This window comes from Somniosus microcephalus, chromosome 7 (assembly GCF_052327205.1).
Source record: "Somniosus microcephalus isolate GS21.2 chromosome 7, FLI_Smic_1.0, whole genome shotgun sequence".
Lineage (NCBI taxonomy): Eukaryota > Metazoa > Chordata > Chondrichthyes > Squaliformes > Somniosidae > Somniosus > Somniosus microcephalus.
In genome coordinates this window covers 167,583,004-167,608,307 of record NC_140993.1, presented here as the reverse complement: position 1 = coordinate 167,608,307, position 25,304 = coordinate 167,583,004, and positions in this window count along the sequence as shown.

The following is a 25,304-nucleotide window of genomic DNA, read 5'->3' as shown; positions in this document are numbered from 1 at the left end:
AGCCCTGTGGAACAGTGCATTAGATTAAGCACTGTGGACCAGTCCCATGGATGAAGTTCTGTGGACCAGTTCCTTGGATGGGCCCTGTGGACCAATCACTTGGATGGAGCCCTGTGGACCTATCACTTGGATGGAGCTCTGTGGACCTGTCTCTTGGTTGAAGCCCTGTGGACCAGTCCATTGGATGAAGCCCTGTGGACCAGTTATTTGATGAAGCCCTGTGAACCAGTTCTTTGATGAAGCACTGTGGACCAATCCCTTGGATGGAGCCCTGTGGACCAGTTCTTTAATGAAGCCCTGTGGACAAGTTCTTTGATGAAGCACTGTGGACCTGTCCCTTGGATGGAGCCCTGTGGGCCAATCACTTGGATGGAGCCCTGTGGACCAGTTCTTTAATGAAGCCCTGTGGACCAGTCCTTTGGATGAAGCCCTGTGGACCAGTTATTTGATGAAGCCCTGTGGACAAGTTCTTTGATGAAGCACTGTGGACCTGTCCCTTGGATGGAGCCCTGTGGGCCAATCACTTGGATGGAGCCCTGTGGACCAGTTCTTTAATGAAGCCCTGTGGACCAGTTCTTTGATGAAGCACTGTCGACCAGTTCCTTGGATGAAGCCCTGTTGACCAATCACTTGGATGGAGTCCTGTGGACCTATCACTTGGATGGAGCCCTGTGCACCTGTCTCTTGGTTGAAGCCCTATGGACCAATTCATTGGATGAAGCCGTGTGGACCAGTCCCTTGGATGTACCGCTGTGGACCAATTCATTGGATGAAGCCCGTGGACCAGTTCCTTGGATGAAGCCCATGGACCAGTTCCTTCGATGAAGCCCCATGGACCAGTCCCTTGGAGGAAGCCCTGTGGACCAATCCCTTGGATGAAGCCCTGTGGACCAGTTCTTTGATGAAACCCGGTGGACTAGTCCCTTGGATGATGCCCCATGTGCCAGTTCTTTGATGAAGACCTGTGGATCAGTTCCTGGATGAATCCATGTGGACCAGTTCCTAGATGAAGCCCTGTGGACCATTTCCTTGGTTGAAGCCCTGTGGTCCAATTCCTTGGGTGAATCCCTGTGGACCAGTTCCTTAGATGAAGCCCTGTGGACCAGTTCTTTGATGAAGCCCTGTGGACCAATCCCTTAGATGTTGACCTGTTGACCAGTTCCTTGGATGGAGCCCTGTGGACTTGACCCGTGGATAAAGCCCTGTAGACCAGTGCTTTGATGAAGCACTGTGGACCAATCCCTTGGATGGAGCCGTGTGGGCCAGTCACTTGGATGAAGCCCTGTGGACCAGTGATTTGATGAAGCCCTGTGGACCAATTCCTTGGATGAAGCCCTGTGGACCAGTCCATTGGAGGGAGTCCTGTGGACCACTTCCTTGGATGAAGCCCAGTGGACCAATCCTTTGGATGAAGCCCTGTGGACAAGTAACTTGGATAAAGCCCTGTGGACCAATCCCTTGGATGGAGCCCTGTGGAACAATTCTTTGATGAAGCCCTGTGGACCAGTTCCTTGGATGATGCCCAGTGGACAAATACATGGATGAAGCCCTGTGGACCAATCACTTCGTTGATGCCTGGTGGACCAATACTTGGATGAAGCCCTGTGAACCATTCCTTTCGACGAAGCCCTTTGGACCAGTCCCTTGGATGAAGCCCTGTGGAACAGTTCCTTGGATGAAGCCCTGTGGACCATTCCCTTGGATGGAGCCCTGTGGACCAGTCCCTTGGATGAAGCCCTCTGGTCCAGTCCATTAGATGAAGCCCCGTGGAACTGTCCCGTGGATGAAGCCCTGTGGACCAATTCTTTGATGAAGCCCTGTGGACCAATCACTTGGATGGATCCATGTGGACCAATCTAATGGATGAAGCCCTGGGGACCCGTTTTTTGATGAAGCCCTGTGGACAAATCACTTGGATGAAGCCGTGTGGACCAGTCCCTTGGATAAAGCCCTGTGGACCAGTTCCTTGGATGGAGCCCTGTAGACCAGTTCCTTGGATGAAGCCCTGTGGACCAGTCCATTAGATGAAGCCCTGTGGAACTGTCCTGTGGATGAAGCCCTGTGGACCAATTCTTTGATGAAGCCCTGTGGACCAATCACTTGGATGGATCCATGTGGACCAATCTATTGGATGAAGCCCTGGGGACCCGTTCTTTGATGAAGCCCTGTGGACAAATCACTTGGATGAAGCCGTGTGGACCAGTCCCTTGGATAAAGCCCTGTGGACCAGTTCCTTGGATGGAGCCCTGTAGACCAGTTCCTTGGATGAAGCCCTGTGGACCAGTCCATTAGATGAAGCCCTGTGGAACTGTCCTGTGGATGAAGCCCTGTGGACCAATTCTTTGATGAAGCCCTGTGGACCAATCACTTGGATGGATCCATGTGGACCAATCATTTGGATGAAGCCCTGTGGACCAGTTCTTTTATGAAGCCCTGTGGACCTTTTCTTTGATGAAGCCCTGTGGACCAATCCCTTGGATGGAGCCCTGTGGACCAATCACTTGGATGAAGCCCTGTGGACCAGTTCTTTAATGAAGCCCTGTGGAATTGTCCCATGGATGAAGCCCTGTAGACCAGTCCCTTGGATGAAGCCCTGTGGACTAATTAATTGGATGAAGCGCTGTGGTCCAATTCATTTGGTGAAGACCATGGACCAGTTCCTTGGATGAAACACATGGACGAGTTCCTTGGATGAAGCTCTGTGGACCAGTTCTTTGATAACGCCCATGGACAAGTCACTTGGATAAAGCCCTGTGGACCAGTTCTTTAATGAAGCCCTGTGGACCAGTTCTTTGATGAAGCCCTGTGGACCAATCCCTTGGATGGAGCCCTGTGGACCAATCACTTGGATGAAGCCCTGTGTACCAGTTCCTTTGATGAAGCCCTGTGGACCAGTTCTTTGATGAAGCACTGTGGACCAATCCCTTGGATGGAGCACTGTGGAACAATCACTTGGATGGATCCCTGTGGACCAGTCCCTTGGATGGGGCCATGTGGACCAATCACTTGGATGAAGCCCTGTGGACCAGTTCTTAATGAAGCCCAATGGACCAGTTCTTTAATGAAGCCCTCTGTCCAGTTCTTTGATGAAAAACTGTGGACCAATCCCTTGGATGGAGCCCTGCGGACCAATCACTTGGATGAAGCCCTGTTGACTAGTCCCTTGGATGAAGCCCTGTGGACCACTTCCTTGGATGAAGCCTGGTGGACCAATACTTGGATGATGCCCTGTGGACCAGTTCCTTGGATGATGCCCGGTGGACCAATACTTGGATGATGCCCTGTGGACCACTCCCTTGGGTGATGCCCAGTGGACCAATCCCTTGGATGGAGCCCTGTGGACCAATCACTTGGATGAAGCCCTGTTGACTAGTCACTTGGATGAAGCCCTGTGGACCACTTCCTTGGATGAAGCCTGGTGGACCAATACTTGGATGATGCCCACAGAACCCACAGAAACCCCACAGTGCAGATAGAGGCCATTTCGGCCCATCGAGCCTGCACCGACACATATCCCACCCGATCCCCGTAACCCCTACACCAACACATATCCCACCCTATCCCCGTAACCCCACGTATTTAATCCCCCTAACACTAAGGGTCAATTTATCATAGCCAATCAACCTAACTCGCACATCTTTGGACTGTGGGAGGAAACCGGAGCACCCGGAGAAAACCCACGCAAACACGGGGAGAATGTGCAAACTCCACACAGACAGTCGCCCGAGGCCAGATTCGAACCCGGGTCCCTGGCGCTGTGAGGCAAGAGTGCTAACCACTATGCCACCGTGCTGCCCTGTGGACCAGTTCCTTGGATGATGCCCGATGGACCAATACTTGGATGATGCCCTGTGGACCACTCCCTTGGATGATGCCCAGTGGACCAATCGCTTGGATGGAGCCCTGTGGACCAGTTGTTTGATGAAGCCCTGTGGACCAGCCCCTTGGATGATGCTCGGTGGACCAATACTTGGATGAAGCCCTGTGGACCAGTCCCTTGGATGATGCCCGGTGGAACAATACTTGGATGAAGCCCTGTGGACCAGTTCCTTGGATGATGCCCAGTGGACCAATACTTGAATGATGCCCTGTGGACCAGTCCCTTGGATGATGCCCAGTGGACCAATCACTTGGATGGAGCCCTGTGGACCAGTTCTTTGATGAAGCCCTGTGGACCAGTCCCTTGGATGATGCTCGGTGGACCAATACTTTGATGAATCCCTGTGGACCAGTCCCTTGGATGATGCCCAGTGGAACAATACTTGGATGAAGCCCTGTGGAACAGTTCCTTGGATGAAACCCTGTGGACCAGTTTCTTGGATGGAGCCCTGTGGACCGATTCCATGGATGGAGCCCTGTGGACCAATCTCTTGGATGAAGCCCTGTGGACCAGTTCTTTAATGAAGCCCTGTGGACTTGTCCCGTGGATGAAGCCCTGTAGACCAGTCCCTTCGATGAAGCACTGTGAACTAATTAATTGGACGAAGCGCTGTGGACCAATTCATTTGATGAAGCCCATGTACCAGTTCATTGGATGAAACCCATGGACGAGTCCCTTGGATGAAGCTCTGTGGACCAGTTCTTTGATAAAGTCCATGGACGAGTCACTTGGATAAAGTCCTGTGGACCAGTTCTTTAATGAAGCCCTGTGGACCAATCCCTTGGCTGGAGCCCTGTGGACCAATCACTTGGATGAAGCCCTGTGGACCAGTCACCTGGATGAAGCCCTGTGGACCAGTTATTTGATGAAGCCCTGTTGACCACTTCCTTTGATGAAGCCCTGTGGACCAGTTCCTTGGATGAAGCCCTGTGGACCAGTTATTTGATGAAGCCCTGTGGACCAATCCCTTGGATGGAGCACTGTGGACCAGTCCATTGGATGGAGCCATGTGGACCAATCACTTGGATGAAGCCCTGTGGACCAGTTCTTAATGAAGGCCTGTGGACCAGTTCTTTAATGAAGCCCTCTGTCCAGATCTTTGATGAAAAACTGTGGACCAATCTCTTGGATGGAGCCCTGTGGACCAGTTCCTTGGATGAAGCCCCATTGACCAGTTCCTTTAATGAAGCCCTGTTGACTAGTCCCTTGGATGCAGCCCTGTGGACCAGTCCCTTGGATGCTGCCTGGTGGACCAATACTTGGATGAAGCCCTGTGGACCAGTCCCTTGGATGCTGCCCGGTGGACCAATCCCTTGGATGATGCCCGGTGGACTAATACTTGGATGAAGCCCTGTGGACCAGTCCATTAGATGAAGCCCTGTGGACCTCTCCCATGGATGAAGCCCTGTGGACCAGTTCTTTGATGAAGCTCTGTGGACCAATCACTTGGATGGATCCATGTGGACCAATCACTTGGATGAAGCCCTGTGGACCAGTTCTTTAATGAAGCACTGTGGACCAATCCCTTGGATGAAGCCCTGTGGACCAGCCCCTTGGATGGAGCCATGTGGACCAATCACTTGTAGGAAGCCCTGTGGACCAGGTCTTTAATGAAGCCCTGTGGACCAGTTCTTTGATGAAGCACTGTGGACTAATTCATAGGATGAAGCGCTGTGGACCAATTCATTGGATGAAGCCCTGTGGACCAATCACTTGGATGGAGCCCTGTGGACCAGTTCCTTCAATGAAGCCCATGGACGAGTCCCTTGGATGAAGCCCTGTGGACCAGTTCTTTAATGAAGCCCTGTGGACCAGTTCTTTGATGAATTACTGTAGACCAATCCCTTGGATGGAGCCCTGTGGACCAGTCCCTTGGATGCAGCCATGTGGACCAATCACTTGGATGAAGCCCTGTGGACCAGGTCTTTAATGAAGCCCTGAAGAACAGTTCTTTTATGAAGCACTGTGGACCAGTTCCTTGGATGAATCCCTGTGGACCAGTCCATTGGAGGGAGTCCTGTAGACCAGTTCTTTGATGAAGCCCTGTGGACCAATCCCTTGGATGGAGCCCTGTGGACCAATCACTTGGATGAAGCCCTGTGGACCAGTTCTTTAATGAAGCCCTGTGGACTTGTCCCATGGATGAAGCCCTGTAGACCAGTCCCTTGGATAAAGCCCTGTGGACTAATTAATTGGATGAAGCACTGTGGCCCAATTCATTTGATGAAGCCCATGGACCAGTTCCTTGGATGAAACCCATGGACGAGTCCCTTGGATGAAGCTCTGTGGACCAGTTCTTTGATAAAGCCCATGGACAAGTCACTTGGATAAAGCCCTGTGGACCAGTTCTTTAATGAAGCCCTGTGGACCAGTTCTTTGATGAAGCCCTGTGGACCAATCCCTTGGATGGAGCCCTGTGGACCAATCACTTGGATGAAGACCTGTGGACCAGTTCCTTTGATGAAGACCTGTGGACCAGTTCCTTTGATGAAGCCCTGTGGACCAGTTTTTTGATGAAGCACTGTGGACCAATCCCTTGGATGATGCCTGGTGGAACAATCACTTGGATGAAGCCCTGTGGACCAGTCCCTTGGATGGAGCCATGTGGACCAGTTTCTTGGATGGAGCCCTGTGGACCGATCCCTTGGATGGAGCCCTGTGGACCAATCTCTTGGATGAAGCCCTGTGGACCAGTTCTTTAATGAAGCCCTGTGGACTTGTCCCATGGATGAAGCCCTGTAGACCAGTCCCTTCGATGAAGCACTGTGAACTAATTAATTGGATGAAGCGCTGTGGCCCAATTCATTTCATGAAGCCCATGGACCAGTTCCTTGGATGAAACCCATGGACGAGTCCCTTGGATGAAGCTCTGTGGACCAGTTCTTTGATAAAGCCCATGGACGAGTCACTTCGATAAAGCCCTGTGGACAAGTTCTTTAATGAAGCCCTGTGGACCAGTTCTTTGATGAAGCCCTGTGGACCAGTCCCTTGGCTGGAGCCCTGTGGACCAATCAATTGGATGAAGCCCTGTGGACCAGTCACCTGGACGAAGCCCTGTGGCCCAGTTATTTGATGAAGCCCTGTTGACCACTTCCTTTGATGAAGCCCTGTGGACTAGTTCCTTGGATGAAGCCCTGTGGACCAGTTATTTGATGAAGCCCTGTGGACCAATCCCTTGGATGGAGCCATGTGGACCAATCACTTGGATGAAGCCCTGTGGACCAATTCTTAATGAAGCCCTGTGGACCAGTTTTTTAGTGAAGCCCTCTGTCCAGTTCTTTGATGAAAAACTGTGGACCAATCTCTTGGATGGAGCCCTGTGGACTAATCACTTGGATGAAGCCCTGTGGACCAGTCACTTGAATGAAGCCATGTGAACCAGCTCCTTGGATGAAGCCCTGTGGACCAGTTCCTTGGATGAAGCCCCATTGACCAGTTCCTTTAATGAAGCCCTGTTGACTAGTCCCTTGGATGCAGCCCTGTGGAACAGTCCTTTGGATGATGCCCAGTGGACCAATACTTGGATGAAGCCCTGTGGACCAGTCCCTTGGATGATGCCCAGTGGAACAATACCTGGATGAAGCCTTGTGGACCAGTCTCTTGGATGAAGCCCTGTGGAACAGTTCCTTGGATGAAACCCTGTGGACCAGTTCCTTGGATGAAGCCCTGTGGAACAGTCCATTAGATGAAGCCCTGTGGACCTCTCCCATGGATGAAGCCCTGTGGGCCAGTTCTTTGATGAAGCCCTGTGGACCAATCACTTGGATGGATCAATGTGGACCAATCTCTTGGATGAAGCCCTGTGGGCCAGTTCATTGATGAAGCCCTGTGGACCAATCACTTGGATGGATCCATGTGGACCAATCACTTGGATGAAGTCCTGTGGTCCAGTTCTTTAAAGAAGCACTGTGGACCAATCCCTTGGATGAAGCCATGTGGACCAATCACTTGGATGGAGCCCTGTGGACCAGCCCCTTGGATGGAGCCATGTGGACCGATCACTTGTATGAAGCCCTGTGGACCAGGTCTTTAATGAAGCCCTGTGGACCAGTTCTTTGATGAAGCACTGTGGACTAATTCATAGGATGAAGCGCTGTGGACCAATTCATTGGATGAAGCCCATGGACCAGTTCCTTGGATGAAGCCCATGGACGAGTCCCTTGGATGAAGCCCTGTGGACCAGTTCTTTAATGAAGCCCTGTGGACCAGTTCTTTGATGAATTACTGTAGACCAATCCCTTGGATGGAGCCCTGTGGACCAGTCCCTTGGATGGAGCCATGTGGACCAATCACTTGGATGAAGCCCTGTGGACCAGGTCTTTAATGAAGCCCTGAAGAACAGTTCTTTTATGAAGCATTGTGGACCAATCCCTTGGATGGAGCCCTGTGGTCCAGTTCTTTAATGAAGCCCTGTGGACCAGTTCTTTGATGAAGCACTGTGGACAAATTCCTTGGATGGAGCCCTGTGGACCAATCACTTGGATGGAGCCCTATGGACCAGACCCTTGGATGGAGCCATGTGGACCAATCTCTTGGATGAAGCCCTGTGGACCAGTTCTTTGATGAATCCCTGTGGACCAGTCCCTTGGAGGAAGCCCTGTGGACTAATCCTTTGGATGAAGCCCTATGGACCAGTTCTTTAATGAAGCCCTGTGGACTTGTCCTGTGGATCAAGCCCTGTGGACCAGTCCCTTGGAGGAAGCCCTGTGGACTAATCCTTTGGATGAAGCCCTATGGACCAGTCCCTTGGATGAAGATCAATGGACCAGTTCTTTGATGAAACCCTGTGGACTAGTCCCGTGGATGAAGCCCTGTTGACCAGTTCTTTGATGAAGCCCTGTGGACCAGTTCCTGGATGAAGCCCTGTGGACCATTTCCTTGGTTGAAGCCCTGTGGACCAGTTCCTTAGATGAAGCCCTGTGGACCAGTTCTTTGATGAAGCCCTGTGGACCATTTCCTTGGTTGAAGCCCTGTGGTCCAGTTCCTTTGTTGAAGCCCTGTGGACCAGTTCTTTGATGAAGCCCTGTGGACCAATCCCTTAGATGTTCCCCTGTGGACCAATCCCTTGGATGATGCCCTGTAGACCAGTCCCTTGGATGATGCCCTGTGGACCAGTCCCTTGGATGATGCCATGTGGACCCGTCCCTTGGATGATGCCCTGTGGACCAGTTCCTTGATGAAGCCCTGTGGACCAGTTCCTTGATGAAGCCCTGTGGACCAGTCCCTCGGATGAAGACCCATGGACCAATTCTTTCATGAAGCCCTGTTGACCAGATCCTGGATGAAGCCCTGTGGACCAGATCCTTAGATGAAGCCCTGTGGACCATTCCCTTGGATGAAGCCCCGTGGACCAGTTGCTTGGATGAAGCCCTGTAGACCAGTTCTTTGATGAAGCCCTGTGGACCATTCCCTTGGATGATGCCCTGTGGAACCGTTGCTCAGATGATGCCCTGTTTTCCAGTCCCTTGGATGAAGCCCTGTGGATCAGTCCCTTGGTTGAAGCTCTGTCGACCAGTTCCTTCATGAAGCCCTGTGGGCCCATTCCTTTGATGATGCCCTGTGGGTTAGTTCCTTGATGAAACCTGTGGACCAGTTCCTTGGATGAAGCCCTGTGGACCAGTCCCTTAGTTGAAACCCTGTGGACCAGTTCCTTGATGAAGCCCTGTGGGCCAGTTGCTTGATGAAGCCCTGTGGACCAGTTGCTTGATGAAGCCCTGTGTGCCAGTTCCTTGATGAAGCCCTGTGGACCAGTTGCTTGATGAAGCCCTGTGGACCAGTTGCTTAGTATGTTGCAAATCTATATTTTTCCTTTACACCCATCTAGAGGTCTGTGATTTACGTATAATTTGATTTCAAGCTAAGTAGTCAAGCTGTAAGCAAAAAGATACTCCACAAACTCTGAAAGCTGCATTAAATGCATTAAAGCATGACATAATGGCTATAAGTGAATTCAACATATTATATTTATGGTGAATAAACAATAGAATATGAAACGTGAAAGTACACAGAAATTTGAATAAAGTAATAGGCAAGATAAATCAAGGTAAACAATTATATACCCCACCCACTCATCTTGATTGATGTTTCCAAAAACCTTAAATCAAACCTATACTCAAATGTCAAAAACAACAATCAAATTACAAAAGATGGTATTCCAAAACAGATACAAAACCAATTGCCTGACTGATGTACAAGTGAACACAAATCAATGGATATATATAACTTTAAAAGACAGTATCATTAAAAGTATTCTGTAAAAAATATTCATTTGTTATCTTCTGATAGAAAGTTATGCATTGCTCCAGTTTATAAATTAAATCTTTGTTTCATTCACATATTGCTTAATTATTAGTCATTTCTGTTTCTTGTTTGGTTTGATTGCTTTGCTTTCATACATTTCATTATTTAGCTGTTCTGTTTGTTCACTTTTTCCTCTGTATTTTTAATAATGGCACAAATTAGACTCCAGTTTCAAGGCTCTCTTTGGGAGATGCTAAATGTCATCTTTTCAGAACAATTGCCAAATAACATGCTGAGTGCTCATTTGCTACTAGTTATGCCCAAATCAGGATAACAACACATTGCTTTTAATGCAGTGACCACAGCATGAGCCTGTCAAATGAAATTAAATTTGCAATTTGATGTGAGGAAATACGTTACTGCATGCTGTATATTGCACATGAGGTAAACCATGAATTAGAGATTTGCCAGTATCATTACTCTTATTATTGTATGGGATATGTGCAAACCTTTAAACCTCAATAACACATTAATTTTAACAGATTAAATTGTTTCTTAATTTGGAATATTAAACTCAAGGATGACAATAAAATATCGAGAGAAGTTAACAATAAATACTGAATAAAAGATTCTATCAGATGACTTTGTGGGGTGGCATTTTAAAATTGTGGACAGGAAGCTTCTGTTTCAAATGGGAATTAATAATAAATTTATAGTTAGTGGCTTGGAATCCACACGTCTCTACAATCCTTGATAAATGTGACCTTAAGGGGTGGTGGCCTTGTCACTTCAGCCTCTTCTGGGGACGTGATCGGCTTTTCAGTCGAGGTCCAAGTTCTGTCAGGCTGATTAGCCAGAGGTGTTAATGCTAGAGATATCGCCACAACAAGTCCACAGCCAATGTGATCAATGTCAACTTGATGCCTAGACACCAAATGGCTGAAGGTTTTGTGGATATACTGACACATGGCATAGGTAGAAAACAGAAATTCAAATAAAAAAAAACTATTTACAAAAAAAAAGAAAGAGCAGCCACTGGATCTGAACCAGACAAGGTTTCTGACAATTTTCTGGCTGAATAATTTTGTATTACGCAATCATTTTTCAAGCACAACTAATGGAGTAGCTAATTGATTAAAACAAAAAAAATGTCTAACTCAGATTATAATAAAAGAAAAAAATGTTACCACAGACAATAAACCATCTGTTCTGTAAATCTAATGTGAAAGGAATGCTTTTAGAATCCAGACACTGCTAATGTGACATGTTGAAACATTAATCACCCCCTAAGGCCAACATAATTGCAGCATGGCGTTAATTACCTAACAATTAACAGCAGTAATTTCCAAGGGGCAATCAATGAATTAACCTGTGATTTTCCCACAGATTCAGTGCCCACTTCAGTGCCTTCTAAAATGGAAATAGAACTGAACAATGACTTTTCTGTTGTAAGGAATATAAATTAATGTTCACCCCAGCTAACTAGCCTTCGTTACATTCTTCACTGAGTCCTGTAGAAATGAATTGAAATTCATATGAAAATCTCATTCAAGGTTTTTAATTGTTCAAAATGCTTTTTGTTCCACATTTATTGCTGACATCTGATTATCAAATATTTGCTGTACTCTGTTTAATGATATATGTGTGTGTTTGTTGATATTGCATTCTTTGTATAATAAAGTAACAAAAATAGTAGAAGAAACATTGTGACTTTTAGTTATGTTTTGATAACAAAGAGTCTGAGTTGAAATTATATAATTTATAGAATTAGTTTGTAAACATTAAGCTAGAGAAACAAAGCACAGTACCAGAGTCAATTTGATCAGATGATAAACAATAGTTTCAAAATCCCTGAAAAATGTTACTGCAGCTTTACAATAAAATCATCACATTGTCTACCTAAATATAAGCACAGATAATTCAATAATAATATCCATTAATCTGAGGTTCATATGAAATTTTTTATACAATCATTATTCAAATCTTTTGACAGATAATATTGTTGCCAAAGGTTACTAAATTGTATTACAGAAAAGATTTCTTGTGCTTTATAACATTTCACATAATAAAAGAAAAACATTAATGGGAATATATTCAAACACATTAGTTATAGGAAATTAAGCTAAGGTATTTTGTATATCTTCAATGTTACTGCGTCTGCATTTTTCAAATTGTATACTAACAATATATGAAAATCAATATGTTTTGTCAAGGCGGCTTCTGTTTTAGGTTATTTCCGATTTTTTTTCAACAAACAGAGAATCTGACTAGAGAAGAGAAAAAACACAGTGACTGGTTTAAATGTCAATCCTAGTATCGCCAAAAAGTACCAATGGCAATCAGTGAAAAGGTTTAATAGGTTTCCTGTCTTGTTCTTAATTTGCTGAAATTACAAAATCAATACCTTCAGCTGTAGTTGCAGCTACTTGTTTTACTGCTTTAAGATAAAGTCTACAAGAATGTAACCTTCAGTTTCAATTTGCTTTGTAGGAGTACTGCTGTGTTTTTGGCTGCTTAGATACCAGAAGCACCAGAATCCTGAATTACTCTCTTACCTTTTGTGTTTACAGATCTCTCATTTATATTTCTGCCATTGCATTTGTTAGTATTCACAAGTTTTAAAAAGTTTTATCTTCTAAAATAGCTAATTGGTTATTTTTCAAAATACTTTGAACGGCATACCAGTAATCAACTTTAAGTGCTTTACTCCAGACAATGATAAATGGAGATTGGTTTTAGAGTTAAAACCCTACAATGCTATAATTAGTATGGGTAACTAAGCAGCAGTATAAGTGAGGTGATATCTGGTAAAGTTGGAGAAAAAAATTGTATTTAAATTTTAGATAAGAAAAGAGCAACAACATTTTGCAGATCTGTGAATGATACAATGAATTAAGTCGTCAAACCTGGGGAAAAAGCATCTATTTCTGTGATTCAACACTAAGGTATGATCAAAACATGAAGAACCAAACATAATGTGACATACAGAGGAGGTCAGGCAACCTATTTTTACACTAATGTTCAGGTAAGCAATCAATTTAGTCTACAAACTGTACATTTAAAAGGGCCTTTCTCAATTTAAAATTTAATATACTGGCAACAACAAGACTTGAAAATAATGCATTTTAGGCATTATTTGTAACCAAATTATACATAACTTGAGCAACTATTGTTATAATCTTTAATTACATTCTGTCAAGAGAAACAAAAAGGACAATAATTCTGTAATAAATTTTAAATATTTTATATTTTTACAACTTTTTTCTTTAATTTTTTTAAGAATATACAAAGTTAATTTAATACAAAAAATCTTTCAACCTGATATGATAGTTCTACATATGTAGAAAATACTTTTTGGTTTCTCTTTTTAGTAAAGTAAGTTAATGCCTGCATCACAGATTCAAGAATGGAACACCACTTTCCCCAACTGCCAAGTGTATTTCCTGCATTTTGACTCATTACATTTTTATTATATATTTCCCCCCATACTAATTCTACTATGCATTGTGCATAATGGCTAAAATAGCAGGATCTGTTGTTTCGCTCTTAAATTAACTACTGAAGGGGTAAATTGTTAAAGTACGCCAGAAAGCCACCACCGCAGGCAAAGTCCGCAAAATATAAAAACTTTACTAACCGGTTTGTTAAGCAAAAATGTCTTGCTTTAGCTAAAGAAAATGAGCTTGCACAATAGTTCAATTTAAGCAAAACAAACGATGCCAACATACAGAGAATCTGTCCATGAGTGAAAATAAACATGATCAGAAATACTATCAGAGCCTTATTCAAATCATTTTAATTCTTTGTCTAAATATGAATGTAATGTATTCATTTTTTATTTGTAACAACACATAATCCACTATTTTTATTAACTTCCTGTCCTCACAAATTACATAGGAATATTAAGCTGCCTAAGGATTAAAAGGACTTGTAACAGAATTAAAGTGATTAATTCGTTTGCAGTTTTAATTACTACGTTTACTGCATTTTAAAAATACAATGATCTATTATTGCATTGTTTAGAGGTAGGAAACAACATGGAAATTCTTTGAAAACCATTGGTAATCTGTACCACAAACAAATATAATTTTCTTTTATCTCATATAAACAAAGTAAAGGCCAACACATTAAATAACAGATTTGGCTGCTGCAGCAGAACAATCCAAATATCTACATCATATGCTTTCATGATTCATCAGACTTCTGGGCTCTGTCATAGATCATCATGTCTGAAACCATCCATTTTCATCGCTGACACTGGCCATTGTTCCAGTGATCGGGTCTTCCAACCTAATAGTGTGTGGATGATTATTTGGAAAGTCACCAAACAAGAAACTATTTAAATTACAATGATACCAAAGGTTGTCCTAGATACCAATCTTTTTGAAATACTTATTTAGTGTAACATGTTCTGGAATAGATTGAGTGATTTCAGCTGGATATTGAAAATGGTGCACTGCAAAAGCTGAAGGTCAGTTTCAGAACATCAGAAATCACATTGTATGCCTTGGAAAAATATTGCTGCAGTATATTTGGTGGAAAATTGTTAAAGGATTCTGTGGAACTGAATAAAAGAGCCACTGATGAGAACTCATGAGTAATTTGTGATTTTCCTTTCAGTATGCATTATAAAAATTCAATATCTGACCTACTTTCCCTATAATTTCCCTATATCAATGCTTTAGCAACAGTAACAATTACATTAAACTGGTCAAATTTCCCTTGGAAAATATAGAGGAAGAAAAATGATACGGAAAAATATAATCTCAGAACAACAGTAATTTTTCTTCTCATTCTATCATTCCACAACAGAATTTGATATCTTGTAAAAATTCTGTTATTTGGTTGGTAAAAAAATCACGAAGATCTATGCAGGAACAGTTCTTATATTCTCAATATGTTAATATAGTAGAAAATATGCTCATAATGATGGAAATGTCAATAAGGGTACATTAATTAGATATCATTCAAATATTATACAAAAACTAGACATAAGGGCATTCTGAGAATCACATTTTTACCAAAGTACTGACTTGCTCCTTGCATTGCTCAGTACCAGTATAGCCAGTCTTGCTGTATACAAGTTCCTGCTTATAAGCAATTCTAATGTCCACCCTGACCTACATCCTTATTTACAGTACGCAAATTGAAAAGAATGGAGATGATCTGGCTTACACTGCCATCTGCTGGACTGAAATATAAGCACATCTACAAAGATTTACAAGCCTGAAACAATGGCTACCTTATCCAGTGTATCTCCCAAAAATACAACCTCCACAATTATTCATTACAGATTTGCAATAGATGTAAATATGACTTTAGTGATGTAAAGGACAGGAAGTACAGTTTTACGGAAATCATTCATGGTGAAATCAGACACAATCTTAATGACATGTCCTTACATTTCACTCAAAAGAACCATTAGCTGAACCATAAATAATTTGCTTAAGCATATTTCAAGAATAAGCATACTTACTTTTTAATAAGGGAAAATAACTTTAACTTTTTAAAATAAATACATAGCCATACACCTTGAGCTGAGATATTTGTTTTATAATCCACTGCAAGAAAGTATAAATTATATATTCCACATTTGTGAAATAATTACATTTAAAACCAGCTTACCGAACCTTAAAATAAAAGTGGCTAACACCACTCCCCACCTGGGGGAAAAAGTGCCATCAATGGTTTATCATGAGAGCTAAGTTATTTATAAAAGAAATGGCCTCACACCGTATAAATCATCTGAAATCACCAGTAGCATAATATTTTATATTACTAACAAGGAATTAACAAAAGTAAAAATGAGAAATTATTGAAATTATCCCATTGCTGTGCACAATGTTGTATGAAATGCCATAATCTATAGTTTAATATCAAATTATTCATGTGTTTGCACCTAACAGCCTGAAATAAGTTAGCAAGTTTAAACATAAGACACAATGATAGTCAGAAATACCAATAACAATTTTTTTTTAAATTAGATCTTTGGCTAAGTCTAAATTCAAAATTGCTCCTGGTTGAGTCTGTAATGAATCAATAATGAAAGACAATACCTATATTAATTATAAAGATTTTACAGAAACTTTCAATTTCACAGGGAATACATCATGGATTAGCTGTTTATTTGTAGAATCAGAATTTTACAGCACAGAAGGAGGCAATTTGACGTGTGAGCCAGAATCTTCGGTGCTGGCTTTCTGAAATAACTATTGCTCTGTTCTGTTTCTTTATCCGATTCCCACACCCCGTTAGATTTTTCTTTTTCAGATATTCACAAGGCAATAAAAATAGTTTTGAACTACATTTGAAAAAGCTTCACAGTGCCAATCGTTGGTGAGGAATGGTGTTAGTTGAATGATAAAATTGTAATCTTAGCTCTTCATTTTTGTATCACTAAAAAATTTTTGTACATGACTATGTGACATGTTTGTTTCATGAGTAATTTTACAAAGCCAAAGCAGATTGAAAGAAACATTTTGAAGGTGCCTACCACATTTTAACACCGGCGCTCCTGAAATGGTAACTGCACAGACGAAAGTACAGAGCATCTAAAGAACTAGATCTACACGCTGACTGGCAATGTGGTGTTACTAAAAATATTAAGCTGTTTTTCTTTGCTGAGGTTAAAATAGAAATATACAGAATTACATGAAATAATCTTCATAGAATATATACAACGAATGTCAATAAATGTGTACATTCTAGTCAAAATATTGAACTCACAAAGATTTAGAATCAGATTATTTAAAACTGAAATAGATTTGAACAAATATAATTTGTGCAAATATTTTTTGCAAGTTTTGATGTTCATTTTATATGTTCTGCAAAATAATAAAATATATTTCAAACTACAAATGTGTCATTAAAAATGGTGTTCATCCAAAACACCCAGCTTAATTCTACCATAAAATATTTGCTTTGTCTTGAAGCATTCTCAATGCTAACTTGTGTTAGTCTTAAAAAGACTATAGTCCTTTTGTTGGCTACCTCTCAGAATATTTTCAAACTGCTGAAAATAAAGATAATAAGCCACACTCTTAGCATGAAGCTGGAACTCTCCTTGTATTGATACATCTGCATTTAAATCCCACATTAAAAAAGCGATTTATCAAAAATCTAATTCCTAATACAATCCATTTCAGGCAGATTAGAGTTTTATTTTGCCATGAGATCAGGAATTTCAATCAACGAACTATTTACAAACTGCACTGAAATGGATTCTGCAACATTAGTCCATACAAATCGCAGAGCTGGAACTAGTAGAACTGAGTTAATGTCAGCGTGATTTGTAACGGGAATGCATATTAAAGGGAAAATAAAAAACAAAAGAGAATATATTGAAATATATTGGAAATGGCTCACTTTAAAATGAGATTGGTTTCGGGATGGGTGGGGGCGGGGGTTATAAATTTAATGATACCAACTTCAAAACTCTATTTTGCTTACTTAGGCAGTAAACTGGCACAGTACTTTAGACCACCAACAATTTGTATCGTGATTTGGTAGCATGTTTATGATGAGTTACTGAACTTATCTGCACCAAGGCAGGGAGTGGGGTGTTCAGGATGCTTCCCCATGGGTAGAGAAGGGAAGATCAGTGGGTGATTAATTCAGGCCACTCTCGCCCACCTCGCACTGACAGATTTCAGAGGAGCGCTGGCACAGAGCTGAGAGCTTGTTGACTGCCTACCCTTTCTTCCAGGGAATACTGCACAGCTCACAGAGACAGAAAGAAGGGAAAGAGGGGAAATTATCACAAAAGAAAGCATATACTTTTCTTTTCCTTTCCACCACTACACTACACTACATGAGTATGATCTTCTGTACAGATTACATCTACTTTGTGAAGTTATTAAGTTATAGATTTATTTATAGAATTCATAAAAAATCCATAATCCTGTTTTTCACAGTTTATTCCTCATCTGAATGTCTCCTTTTTAGCACCATCACTACTGAGAGAACAAGCAGCAGCCTAGTACCGTAAATGTCATGTTGTCGCTGCTAAACACATAACATAAAATAAACAGTTTTAATGTATGTTTTTGTTCATACCGTATCCTATGTTTCATAATGTAATTGTGTTTTTTGTGTAAAAAGAACGTGAATCATCTTGCACACAGTGAACGAATAAACAGTGTTTCAGCTCCTGTATTAAAATGGTGACAATTGCTGGCAGATAGTGTCAAGGACCAGCAGGGCATCCACACTTGTTGACTGTCTGCTCTCTGCCAAGGCATGATGCATCGCTTCGGAGAGACAGATAGAAGGGAAAAGAGAGAAAATACAAAATAACTTAGCAAAAAAAAAATCAAACATCTACTGGACATGTACACTTCTCTGTAGCTGGCTAGATGGAAGTGAGAGCCAAGTCTCCAACTCTTCCTCAGTGGAACCGTTTCACATCCACAGAACGACTCATTGAAAATGAAAGCCTTGCTTAGAAAATTAAATGCTCAGAAACTGTGGGACATACCTGTCTGCTCTCAACAAGGACATCAGAATGTATCATATTATATTATGTTTGTTATATTTATTATATTATATTAATTATATTATTGTATTATATATTTTAAATCAATTCCTCTAAATGAACAGAATACTGTATATCTATTTTTTCCTACAGTGCAGTGATTATATCATATAGTATTTAAAATGTTTTGCTTGAAAAATAACTGCACAGTATCGTTTGATAGATGAGGTGTCTCAAAAAGCAATGATGCATTCATTCTTTAAAAGGGCTATCTCTCCAACCCAGGCGTACATTATTTCTGGGACTGACCATATTCAACACTGTTAAGCACACACTGTATTCACCAATCAAATAAATATTATTCTAAAGTAATAATGAAGGATCATATGAAAATATTAATCCCTTTAAATTGGTTACATTGTCTGTTGGATGGGTAGGCAACAGGAAAAATTATCATGAGGGGAAAAAAATCGATAAAGATTTGTTTAAATTACATATCAATAAGTATCAGATAATTCCCAAATGTCATTACCACTGTCACTGAGGACCTAATGTGACATCTCATCATTACACCACCAGCTTTTATTTTTTTTCTCAGTTTAAAACAGATTTTTCACCATTTTGCACTGACATGTCAAATGCACCAGAATGCATAACACACATCAGCAAAAACAGCTGTGCAACCCTCTTAGAAAATGAAGGATACAGTTAACACACTTTTAAACTTTGTTCTGATGTAAGAAATTAGCATGTCCTCTGTAAATGAATATCAATTTAAGGTGTGAATATAAAAGCATTGAGATTCTGTAGGAAGAACTCATATCAATTCAACAATAGGACTTTAGCAGATCATTGCTCTAAATGAGCATCACAAAACCAATGGAGCTGTAGTCTAAATATTAAATTTCCTTGATGATTATTTTCAATTTATATTTCCCCTATGTCACTCATTCTAATGTAAATCTTTCTTTCTTTTCAACTGCTGTGATAAAGTAATGCTGCTTTTTGCATGATTAAATATGATGGATAAGATTGGATGGATGAAAATCAGGGGCTGTTAATAGTAAATCTGTGCAAACTCAAATGTCAGAATAGTCTCAGCTTGTTCACTCCTAATGGCAGGGAGAATTAGGGTTCCTGTAGATTACCTCAGACAAACAAACCACAACTGCAGGATTTACCTTCACCTTTATAGTAAACGTCATTACTCACACCCTTTCATTTTCTTCTTTAACCAAATGTTGTTGGCAAAAATTTATATATATATAATTGAACTGAAATCTGTCATGTGCTATAAATTGTACAGCATTAATCATGTGCACAATATCAAAATTGAAAATTATGTAATAAAATGTTTGACGTCAGAGACAACAAGAAATGTGTTTGTGATGCGTGTCATGAAATAGAGCACCACAGAAACTGTATTAGAAGGAAGTTGAAGATTAATAATGTAGCCTTGTACTCTAAATAATTCAGATTTTGTTTATGTTTTGCAATTTATTAATAAATATGGTTAAAAATGAAGAATATTTACCAGTTGTTTCTCTTCTTTGTAACAGCCCTATTCAAAGTGTACATCCAGTTAGAATCTGATAGTAGCCTAGAAAGGGGTCGCCTGCACAGCCATCGCCTCGAGACATATGACCCAAACTGATGCTCAGAAGCCACTCTGCAACCTCCTGCTAACCAGCCTCCTGCGATTAATTCAGCGTGTCCTTGAAACTATCTGCCTGCAATCTTCACAGTTTTAATGTGGGGGCTACAAACGCTGTTATTTCATCCACTGCGCGTAAAAGGATCCTGATGGGGTTTTTTACACACAAGAAAATTATGATTTGATTATGAAGCGTGGGTTAGAGTGCGAGCAAAAAAATTAAAACTGTTTATTTTATGTTGTGTGTTTAACAGCAGCAGACACTGTGACATTTATTGAACTAGGTTCCTTAAGCTACTTGATTGCGGGCAGCACTGCATTTTCTGTTTTTGACGGAATTACTATTCATCTGTTTTCTTCACTAATTATGAGCTGGATGGGAAAGAAAAATGCTAATACAGAGTCTGACACAATGACAGCAATCACAGCCATCACAGGACAGAAGGAAGAGAGCAATCTTATATCCAGGGAAATGAATTTCTGATCAGTGGCTGGCAGACCGCTGCGAAGGCTTACAGTAATCCCATTGGACAGCTTGGGTAGATGAAGCCTGGGAACAGGCAGCCACAATGTAGGTAGTTCACAACTGCAAGCATCTGCCCATAAATAACAGCAAGTGGAGTTTCAGCTCCACCACAAGCTAAAATTTGGCTTGCGGAACAATTGTGTTGTTTATTTGACCCAGCAGGCCCTGTTTTGCCCCGTTCCTTTTCTAAGTTTTGCTTTCCAATAAAGCCCATCTTTTGGTGAAAAATAATAAAAGACCTTTTGTTTCTGTAACGTATCCTTTCATTGAAGGACAGATACAAAAATCCAAGCATTTCAGTTTTTAATAAAAGGAGGAAAGAGACCCACAAATGAAGATGCTATTTACCATGTAAAACAATTTTCATCATAAGGAACCAGAAACTACATAAAGACACTCAATCAGAACCACACAGGTCAACCCAGGTGTACATGATAACCCAGGAGCACTCAATACTAAAGCATTCATATGGATAAAATGAATGCCATTGGACGACTAATCATTTAAAAATAAGAGTTGCCTGTACAGCAACCAAGACAAAACACTGCTATCAAAGAAAAACAATGCATAGTTACAACACTGAATATGTAAAATGAATAATATTAATGATAATATCCTTTTGTTCAAACATTAGGATCGATAACAGACCCACAATGCTAATTAGCAGACCAAATTTTCAGAATTTATATAATTGTTACAGAAGAACAATATCTTTACAATCCACCATATTTAACGTAGGAACTACAAAACACTATTGATTCATTTATTATGTGCCATTGCATTGATTTCTATTGAGCTGTTCAGTATGCTTTGATTTTAAGATAGGAATTGAAAGAAAATAGCCATGCAAGATCTAGATGACAGGCGATCTGTTCCTGGGTCTTATAAAGGAAACAATGGTCAGAAGTTACTTACTGGAAAATCCAGTTCCAGGTTAGGACACACAAGATGTTGCAGGGTGGATGCCCCTCCCCTCCCCCCACACCATGAGCAGACTTCAGGCAGCTGGTGGGCAGAATGAACCAACCGTCCAGTAGTTCCAGCTTCAGGCCCAGTCCATTCTGAAGTCCAGGCCTCACGATCAACATTCCGATGGGCTGTGCCCAGAGATCAGTGCCCAGGATGTCGCAATATCAGGCGGCCTGGTCAGCCTCCTGGGGGTGGGGGGGTAGTTTGGTAGGCGATGTTGGGAGAGGGTGAGTCAGAGTGGCAGCAGCCCAGGCTGCTTTTGTGTAGGCTGGAGCAGCACTCTTGTTTCTCCTGGCCCCTCAAAAGTAAAGAGAAAATTATCTTTGGAATCCTCTTCAGCCAGACCAACAGCTGATACTGGTGGGAGCGTGCACAGTGCATCTTCCACCCAGTTCAGTCCAAAAATGGCAATTGGTGTCCTATGTACGTCATAGGACACCAACTGCCATTTTAAATGGACCTACCCGCTGACTCAGGGGGGTGCTCCAGGCTACCCAAAGTAGGTCCCAGGGGGCACTGACGTGGCTGCAGACACAGTGGAAACTGGGCGGTGGGTCTTTGCCCAGCACTTTTTGCACACGTTTCCACTGGGCAGGTGGCCTAAAACTTCAACCCCATTTATTAGCGCCAATCACCAAACCGTTTGAAAACAAAAGGGGTGGAAATTCAACTAGGCCAGTTTTTTGGGGCCCAGAATCAGCACTGCGCGCACAATGCCGCTCTATCCGAAATTGGGCCTTGGGTCTTATTAACATTTTTTGAGCAAGCTACCGGCGCCTCTCATGCCTCAATGGGCAGCTTGCGCATTGTACATTAAGGAATATCGGGACACTTGCCTGGCCAGCAGCGGCCCGGTGGTAAATCCCGAGAGGGGGCGATTGCGCAGACTGTGGAATCGGGGAAATCACCCCTGCTCCACCTGGCTCGACAGGAAGGCTTCTTAAAAATGTTTTAAAAGCGACCTTTAGTTGGTGGCTGCTGCTTAGGACATGGTGGCTGCTGAAGAATCCTGTGTGGGGCAGCCCCGATGCCTGCCCCACTCATCTCTGCCCAATTTGCGTGAGGGGAGATAAAATAGGTGTTGGGTCCATCATTTTCATATGTAAGGGACCTAGTGCCTGGTTTAGGCGGCCGCCAGGGATGCCTGAGAAATGGCCTGACCCAATTTCGGACTCTTTGCAGGTGTCTCTGTGGCGCAGGAAGTTGATCCCTGAAATTGGGCCTCGTTGTGCCTGTTTTTCACCTGTAAAATGGGTGCAATGAGGCCCAGTTTCTATCCCAAGATCGCACATATTGTGTAGAAAAAATTGTGAACTATTTTTTACCCCACCATAAAACTGTTTTTCATGTCAATGCTACAACAGAAGTATGAGATATGACATTCCTGTGAAGTGCCTTGGGACGTTTTGCTATCTTAACTGCAAGTTGTTATTATTAAACAATTACCAAATACAACCATTAGATCCAATGGCCCTGCATCCCATAGAGTGAAAATTGTAAGGATTTGATTGTACAAACAAGATGCATAAATTAAATTAGGCATTTCCTTCAAACATTACATACATTAAGTTAAGCTTCTCCTAGAATAGGTACTAACTAATACAATGTTGAGTCGTAGAGAGTTAAATGCACTTAAATAGAATAAATTTTGCCACAAGTTACACAAGCTCCACAAGACCTGCATTGTTATAGAATGTCTCCAATTTATATCGGAGACAGAAGATTAAAAATGAACATCTAGTGTATTTAAGCACCTATTAACTGCTAACATGAAAGGCATATTTATCATGCATACAAACAACTCCAACTCTAATTGCACACTATTTCTAGTATCAAAATACTGATAGCACCATATTAATAGTGGATATTTACAGGGACTTACAGTGTTCAATAATAACCTTACGACCAATAACAAGTTTAATTAGAAGTCCCAAGAAGAAACTGGTGCAAATACATTTTAACGAGCAAGTCATCTTGTCGTCCCTATTTATAGAATATTTATTGTCTCGTCAACTTAAAGTCATTTAGGTAGCAGTCACTTTGTGCTTTCTCTTTTTACTGAATAAATAAGCAGAATACTTTTCTTTTTCAGAGAACCTGTCTGGCATGTCACCTATAACCTCTCTTCCTCCCCTCCCTTTATCAGTTCTATTAAAAGGCTCATGAATCTTCCAGTTCCGATAAAGGGTCCAAACCCAAAACATTAATTTGTCTTTTCTCTTTACAGATGCTGATGGACTTGCTGTGTTTTTCTAGCATTTTTGTTTTTATTACTGATGTTTAATATTTAGATTCATAAAATTCACAACACAGAGGCCTAGAAATTCTTTTGAGCTGATCAGCCAGCGCAAACTCAGCACAGGGAACAATTTCTGTGTTGGAATGTGTAGGCCTTAGGCCCACCCAATATTGGCACTCGTGCCTCCTATAAATGAGAACGGCGAGCTGTGGACACCTGCCGGGCATCCCCAGGGCAGCTCACCAGCAAGAAGGCTTTCAGCTTCGAACTGTTGCTTCACCAGCAGCAGCCCTCAGATAGATTGGTAAAGGGGAAAGGGAGTCAATCGGGAGGGAGGGCGACTGGAGGGTGGAATATGATCATTGGGGGGTGTTGTGTATGTACCTTTAAGGGAATAACTGGTCTTAGACTGCAGTACCGGCAGTGACCACCCTTGTATAAAAGGCCCTAGCAGGCTTCTGTAGTTTCAGTTTCAAGCTGCCTCTTGTTCAGTAAAGTACCTGTTAACTGTTCTCCCGAAGTCCGTGTATTATTGAGGCGCGGACTTTACAGTGGCGACGAGTAAGTTCGAACTCACCTGCAGTGTGGCATCATTTCACGGGGATCTCGCCTGAAAGGAAGGTCCTGGAAGGTCGTAGTCTGAGCAACGGGCGTCGACCAAGGGCAACCGCCCAAAGAATGCGTCGGTGTTTGGAGAATTGTGGGGGAGACTGTCGTTCCAGCGAATCGTGCTGGTAGCAGGTAGCGCGCTGACCTTTCCGGACTGCGGCGGGCTCAAGCTCGATCGAGCGGCTCTACAAAACGGGCTGCGCAGCATCGCCGGGAAAAGAAAACAAGAGAGAGAGGGTGGAGCGCACAGGGCGCGGTCGGTGCTCGAGAACAGGACAGCGGAGAGAAACTAAACAGGGGGGAAGGAAAGCGAGATGCACCGAAGCTGCGGGTCACCGCCATTACCCCGTAGAACGCTAGGAGCAGCGTGGCAGTAAAGGGAAGAAGCAAAAGTGCAGGAGGCGCCATTTTATCCCATTGAGGAAGAAGCAAAAGCGCGGGAGGCGCCATTTTATTCTATTGGGGAAGAAACAAAAGCGCGGGAGGCGCCATTTTCAATCGCCCAAGATGCCAAAAAGTGGAAGTATCACTGCTTTCGACAACGAGGTAGAAGACTGGACCACGTATGTGGAAAGAATCGAAGTGTACTGCAAGGCAAATGAGGTGGCTGATGGAAAGAGGGCATCGGTATTATTAAATCTGATGGGTGCGAGTACGTACGGCCTATTGTGGAATTTAATTACCCCAGCTAAACCAATGGAGAAAAGTTTTGAG